Here is a 7,552-nt window from a genome sequence, read left to right as displayed (position 1 = left end):
CATCATCTAGCTCATTCAGAATAGCTGTCAGTTTCATGGATTACCGAATGACGATCCTAATTCTCACCTTGATAAATTCATATCTCTTTCGAACTCCTGCAAACAGCCAGGGATAGGACAAGATATAGTCCGGCTATACTTGTTCCCCTATTCTCTCACTCATCATGCTCAAACTTGGTTTGAAGGACTGGAAAAAGATTCCATCACATCATGGGCGGAGATGGCGACTAAATTCCTAACCAAATATTTCCCTCCTTCTAAACAAACCAAACTGAAGAATGACATCATTAACTTCAAACAAAGTTATGATGAATCTCTTTACACTGCATGGGAGCGTTTCAAAACCCTGCTGAAGAAGTGCCCTAATCACCAGTTAGAACGATCAGCCCAAATCTGTACTTTCTATAATGGTCTTACGATAAATCATAGGACGACGATCGATGCAGCAGCTCAAGGGAATCTGATGAACCAAACCGGAGATGAAGCATGGGAATTGCTCGAGAACAGGACGATGCATCATCATGACTGGAACAGTGGTGAAACAACTTCATCATCTACCCCACTCTCTGCACTTAACAATCAAATGGAGGCCATCAAATCCCTCATAGACAAGATGGAATCTCTTGCTAAACAACTCGGAGAATTGAAGACGCAACCGCAGCAGGTTAACCAGGCTCAGGCTTGTGTTAATTGTACCAACCCGCAACCCACTGAAGACTATCAAGTTGAGTACGAAAACCCTGACGGTTCAGTCTGTTACTTTCAATACCCAGCTCGTCCACCAAATCTCGGATTCAATCAACCACCAAGGATTAATCAATTTCAGCGAAGCAATCAACCTTTCCGCTATCGCTATACACCTTATCTAGCCCAACAATCTCAATTGACCTACGATCAACCACTTCCACTCACTGGTCCCCCAGCTGAGGAGAATTCCCCTACCACCCAGATTACAAAAGCAGCTAACCCCACTCCCGGAGCTGATGATCAGTTAACTCAGTTCATCCAAGGACAACAACAGTTAAATTAGAGAACTGCAACCAGACAAGATCAGACGAAGATACTAATGAGAAATCAATTGGCTCTGCTCAAAAGTTTGGAAACGCAGCTCGGACAGTTATCACAACGCCTTGAAACCCGACCGCAGGGAAGATTGCCAAGTAATATTATCCATAATCCCCACATAGAAGAATCAAAGAAAATGGATTCCGTAATCCCAGAGGAAGAACCACGGAGAAGGTCAACTAGGCTCAAGAACAAATCAACATATACTCAGAAGCTGACCCCTGAAACTCCAGTTCGCGTACCTTATCCTGGAAGGCTACAAGAAGAACCATCCAAGCTTGATTCCTTCAAACTAGATGGAAGATTCTTAGACACTATGTCCAAAGTTCCCAACCAGAAGAGATACATCCGAAGGCTTCTATCTACAAAGGAGAGGATACCAGACTCTAACAAAATTCCACTGAGTAAAGAATGCTCTGCATTACTCAGAAACTCTCTACCACCTAAGCTAGGAGATACGTGTCGATTCATTTTCCCGTGTTCAATCTACCAATCTGGAACCATTCATGCGCTAGCAGATTTAGGAGCAAGTATCAACCTAATCCCCTACTCTCTCTACAAGAGATTAGAGTTAGGAGACTTGTCACCAACCAAAATGACAATCCAACTTGCCGATCATACAATTCGATATCCTAAGGGCATAGTTGAGATAGTCTTGGTGAAAGTCGACAAATTCTTGTATCCTACGGATTTCGTAGTAATGGATATTAAGGAAGACCTACACACCCCAATAGTGTTAGGAAGATCTTTCATGAATACGGCTAGGACTGTCATTGATGTGTACAATCAAACCATGATCTTACGATCACATGGGGAGAGCGTTACCTTCAAAATTGACCGACCAACCAATCTTTCTGGACAGGCAGAGATGTTTGCTATTTCCACCAGACGGATCACTTCCGATGATGAATCATTATCACCAGCCGACGATATCGAGATGGGTGTCGAATCACAGTCTATAGACGACCTAGAAATGGAAGAAGAGGATCCCAGCGAAGAAATAGAGGAAAAGGAGGAATCTGAAGACGAAGAGGAAATGGAAGACGTAAAAGAAACTGCGACAACACCCATTCCAAGCACTGAGCGTCATGAAGAAATAATGAGGCTTGAAACGACAGATCACAGTTTAATCATTCGCTTCAAAAAGAAGACCGACGAGGCTGAGGTTAAGGATATAGAAATTGATCCTGTAAGTATCAAAGTGGAGAATCAGAATACCGGAGAAACCCGTTCATCAGACGCATCCTCAGAGGAACCGGATACCGATGATGACGAGGAAGAGCATCACGAAGACATTCTGACTAACTCACACTCTCCAACCAAAGTAGATCAAGGGGAGCCGGACTCTTCTTCAGATCAAATTTCGGTTATATCCGCACATGCAGACATGCTTACCTTCATTAATGATACCGATGAATTTGAAGACATTCTCGAAGCCATCCGAAAGTCAACCATTGATTTTTCGCTACGCTTAACAGAACGAATCATGGCTATCAGAGAAGAGCACCACCTCTATCTCCGAAGAAAAGGAAATGATATTGAAATCCTAGAAGAACGCATTCAAGACTTTATCAACTCTCTTCACGATCATATCTATCACGAAGAAAGGCAACGAGAGCATAATTCAATGGTTCACACTATTCTCGAGACAAGATTCTATCGAGATCAGAAGATCATTTACTCTAAGGTTTATAATGCCTTAGCCGGATTTGCACTTCCGTTCTCACGAAACGAACGAGCACTACTGACTCTCATTCGGAAGCATATGGATCTTTCCACCGGCCGCCCGACTTATCACTCTGATTTGCAAATGATCGAGGATATTCACAGTCTTTTCGCTCTTCTGGATAGAGATAACTTCGAAAGCATACCAGACAGACTAGTGATTTACGTAACAATTGATCACCACGCTGATCTGATTATCAAAGAGTTACAAGACGCTGTTATGGAGGAAGCAAGACGGAACAATCCATTTTCTCATCTTGAACCAGATCGAGTCAACATTGCCACCTATGTTACGAAGCAGCTATCACGTATCTTCCACGAATCCACAGATCCTAGTTTCATATTTAAAGCTGGATGTCGGGAGATATACTCAAAGACGGTGAAATTAATACTCGGATCAGGATTGCTGTTCACTTCTTTCCAGCTTCGTCTCTTAACTAATCTGTTCAAAGCTACTGACTCTTACTGTGGAGATCACCGTTCCGAAGACTTCGAAATTCTAAAGATACAGTTTCTTACATTGTTTGAAGACCTCCGAAATGCGCATCCCATCAGAGAAATCATAAATACCAGCACTGCGACCATGATTGACATTCATGGGTCAACCAGCAGAGCTGTGGATCATATTCTCATCGGACTTCAAGACTTATCAAGAGCAGAAACTGCGCATTACTTATCGTTCAGAAGATCTTCAAGAGAAGTACCGGACTTGTTACCACTATTGGTCCGACACTTTCTCAGAACTTATCCACCAAGACTCACATTCCCTCAAGAATACCAAGATCACAACCATCAACGACGAATGTTTTCTTTTTAAAGAATCACTACGGTCGAGCCAACGACCTTAAACAAAAGCGCTTCTCGGGAGGCAACCCGTGCAATAAAGTAGAGTAGAAGAATAAAGGATGACAAATGAGCCGATAAAGAAGCAAGTAAGCCAGCTGCATCTGTTAGGGGTATTTCTTTCTTTTCACTACTAGCTCAAGATTCAAACTATACCGCATCCTAGCTTATCACTAAGTGTGGGATAACACCCAATTAAAACACTAGACAAACACTCCCAAATCTTTAACTAAAACTCCTAAGTGTGGGATACACTAGGAACATTGAGGACAATGTTCGTCTAAGTGTGGGATGTTGGTATCTTTTTATGCTATATCATGATAAACCATTACGAAGATTCCAAGTCCTTAAGCCAAATTTCAAATTTTTTGCAAAAGAAACCCTTTTCGAAAAAGTATTTTTGAAAACCTAAAACGTTTGTCAATAAAAATAAGGCTTAAGTAAGGTGAAATTCTTGTTAGACTAAAATCTCTAATAGAGCATTGCATGACTAAGGCATTATCGACCTAAATTGATTATGGTGAGGCACCCCAAATAAGACCAACATTCATCTTTAATGCTTCACTATTTTCTGTTGAGAGTGCCGATGTATGTGCTCAGAATCAGAACTTGCTTTAGATCTACATCTCCAAGCAGCAAAGTGTGGTCCGGTTGTAATCAAAATAGCTACCCATTTGTCAAACATAAGCCTTCCACACATCCACTACTTCTACTCCTCCATCACATCTATATCACCTTTACTATTTCTCAGAAAACCCAGAAAATGAGAATCCTTCCGAAAACCCAATGTTATAAACCTCTCAAGTATCATGGCAAAGGTCTTGAAAAACTTTACCGGCAAAAAGTTTCTCGAGATGAAGTCTCAAAAAAAAAAAATAATAATTTGATGAAGGAGCAGAACTAAATAAGAGAAATGCCGAAGAGAACTCGACCGAAAATGATTATCAAATGAAGAAAAGTTTAAAAGTGCTTCTCAAAATACTTCAACACTCCTATCTATCCGAATAAAAGTCTGTATAAAGACTATATTATCCTTTTACATCACCCTTCAAAAACAACTTCACTACCACTCTAAAATTCCCTCTCCATCATTGACAAATAACCCGTAAAGCTGAGATTACTACTGTTCTCGCGTTAGCAGCAAGGATTTGTGTCTTTATCAAGCCTATGACGATGGGTGCAGCATTACTGGCTATGAGTGTATTCATTTCTTAGATCTATAGGGAACCCTAAACACTTGAGTGATTTGAGTGACCTGTGAAAGCTAGCCTATGTCATGTAACCTCCTCGCATGCTTGCAGAGATAATTTCAATCCTAACATAGATGACTCACCTTATCTTTTTGCTCTTATAATAAAAGAAAACCGCTTAGGCTATTAGAAAAGAAACACCGAAAAGATTCTTTAAAATGAGAGTTTGCTTGAGGACAAGCAAAGTCTAAGTGTGGGATATTTGATATCGGCTAAAAAGTCACGTTTTCACCCCGGTATTAAGGCCCAAAAACAAGAAAGATTTGAATTTTTTGGCAAAATACCCGCTTCGTCGATTAGAATTGAAGAACAAGTAATTACGAAGGTGGTGCAAAAAGAATCAAGAGAATCGGAGCTAAAACGAAGATTCTAGAGCGAAAACGGTGAAAGACAAGAAATCAAGTTACGATCCAGGGAATCAAGGCTGACCAGCAAGCCATACGGCCTGCCATTCGGCCTGCCAGTATGGAAACGGCCTGCCATATACGTGCCACCACACGAGCCACCATACGGCCTGCCTTGCATACGACCTGCCAAAAAAGGGCTACCATACGCCCTACCATACGCCCTGCCAGGCGTATGCTGGCAAATTCCAAGTCTATTTAAAGGGTCTTTGTCATTCATTCCAACACACACTTCAATTCACTTCTTTCTCTCTCTTGTACAATATTAGTCATACTTTCAAGGCCTTCTCACCTCCGAGCGGGAAATTAAGTACCCGGAGGTGAATGCTGAAGATTGTATTAGGAGCAGTCTGGGGTCTTGAAGTTGTCACTTTTGTATTCAGAACTCGTTTAATCTACTGGTACTTCTATCCTTTATCTTATATAATGTTTTATGATATTATTTCCATGATTAGCGAGTAGTTATCTTTAGTGTATGCTATGATGTAAGCAGTTATAATGCCGAAATAATATTATGATCTGTGTATGTTGTCGAAATGCTTTTCGATTATGCTTTAAACTCAATCGCTTTTCCAACTAATAGAACGTAGTTATAGGCTCTGTTATTGGGAAGTCGCGAACCCTGATTCAGAGTAAACTATCTGTGTCACCCCTTGGTAAGAGAAGTCTATCGGATACAACGTAAGATCGATCGAGGCACACCGGTTGTAGTAAGTCTATCGAGCTTTGGATTCCGACTGAGGACTCTTTCGTAGTGAAACATCTGACTAGACCCCTAGTACATTGTCGGTCCTAGACCATGCTAGTGTAGTCACCAAGTATATAAACTTCGTACGTGCACGCTGAAACACAGCGGTTGTTGTAAGCTGTACCTCTGCTAAGTAAGACCATGGAACACGGTTAGTGTTGACTAGTACACCGCACCATAACGCGGTCTCAAGCATTGCACCCCACTTGAGGGATTCTTAGTTAATTAAGGAACTGTTTGTTTAGACACGTAAAGGATTGGACCGTTAGGATAACCGAACGTGTTCATGGAAGTCATCTTGACTTGGCCATGGTGTTCTTTATGGTTGAACTCTTTTTAAGGGCCTAACTATCTTTTACCAATCATTAACGAAAGCATTGAGGCACATCACGTCTCTCGGATATGGTACACCATGTATTCTATTATGCTTAAGAAAGTTTAGACCATTTTGGAATGTTAATACGTCACCCAACCGAGTCGCTCAATTGAATGAGCCGTCTGAACGTGTATGCCTGTAGTCAGACTGTACGGGCGTCGGGGGTAAGGGACGTTGCTGTCTATTTAGAATCTTCAAGCCTAACGCAGTACCCAGTGACATGTCTTATGACAGGGGCGTTTAGGACCAGTGTAATGAATACAAGGCCTCTGCCTATTCATGAGCCAACATTCCATAATCTCGGCAGAATAACTGATGATGTCATAGTACGCACTTACTTTAACCTTATCTGAATTACAAATTTTATCACATTTACTTTATCTATCTTATAAATTAGAAAATCCCAAAATAAATATTCACTACTCCCTAACTATCTTAGGTTACAATATAGGTTCGATGTTACTGATATCTCAAAAATACGACTCTAGGTCATACTTCCCTTACTTATAAGGAGTAGTAAGATTTAGGCCCCGCTAAATATAAATTTAAAACAAGTACCCTCTCCCACGAGTGGCTGATCCTGGCGAGCCGCGGCCTAACGACACCGCGCAAATAAAAACCGTCCATTTAAGCCATATCAATTTCACTGGGTGCGAGTCTGTATGGAGCACGAGCTATTGGTGCAGCTCCCGGTACAAGGTCTATTTAAAATTCAACGGATCTGTGTGGAGGTAGTCCCGGTAATTCTTTCGAAAATACATCGGGAAATTCTTTTGCGACGGGAACATCATTGATGTTCTTTTCTTCGGAATTGACTTTCTTGACGTGTGCTAGCACAGCATAGCAATCTTTTCTTATTAGTTTTTGTGCCTTCAGGTTACTAATAAGATTTAACTTACCGTTTCTCTTTTCTCCGTACACCATTAAGGGTTTTCCTTTTTCTCGTATAATGCGAATTGCATTTTTGTAACAAACGATCTCTGCTTTCACTTCTTTCAAAACTCCCTAACTCTACTGGTATCAAGTCAATCTTAAATGTTTCGCTAACCAGTTTAATTTCTCGATTTCGACATATATTATCTGCTGTAATTAATTTACCATTTGCTAATTCGAGTAAAAATTTATTATCCAAGGGCGTCGG

At 41.0% G+C, this 7,552-nt stretch overlaps 1 non-coding gene across 1 annotated transcript; it reads right to left on the bottom strand.

Annotated features, from left to right (window-relative positions):
• Nucleotides 1-268: 268 nt before the first annotated feature.
• On the bottom strand, nt 269-375 carry LOC139895035 (small nucleolar RNA R71). Its single transcript, XR_011775506.1, has one exon. It is a non-coding gene; the product is annotated as a small nucleolar RNA R71 (small nucleolar RNA).
• Nucleotides 376-7,552: the final 7,177 nt, after the last annotated feature.

Source organism: Rutidosis leptorrhynchoides, chromosome 2 (assembly GCF_046630445.1).
Source record: "Rutidosis leptorrhynchoides isolate AG116_Rl617_1_P2 chromosome 2, CSIRO_AGI_Rlap_v1, whole genome shotgun sequence".
In the NCBI taxonomy this organism is placed as follows: Eukaryota; Viridiplantae; Streptophyta; class Magnoliopsida; order Asterales; family Asteraceae; genus Rutidosis; species Rutidosis leptorrhynchoides.
The sequence above is the reverse complement of the archived record's forward strand: the minus strand, read 5'-3'. Positions and strand labels throughout refer to the sequence as shown.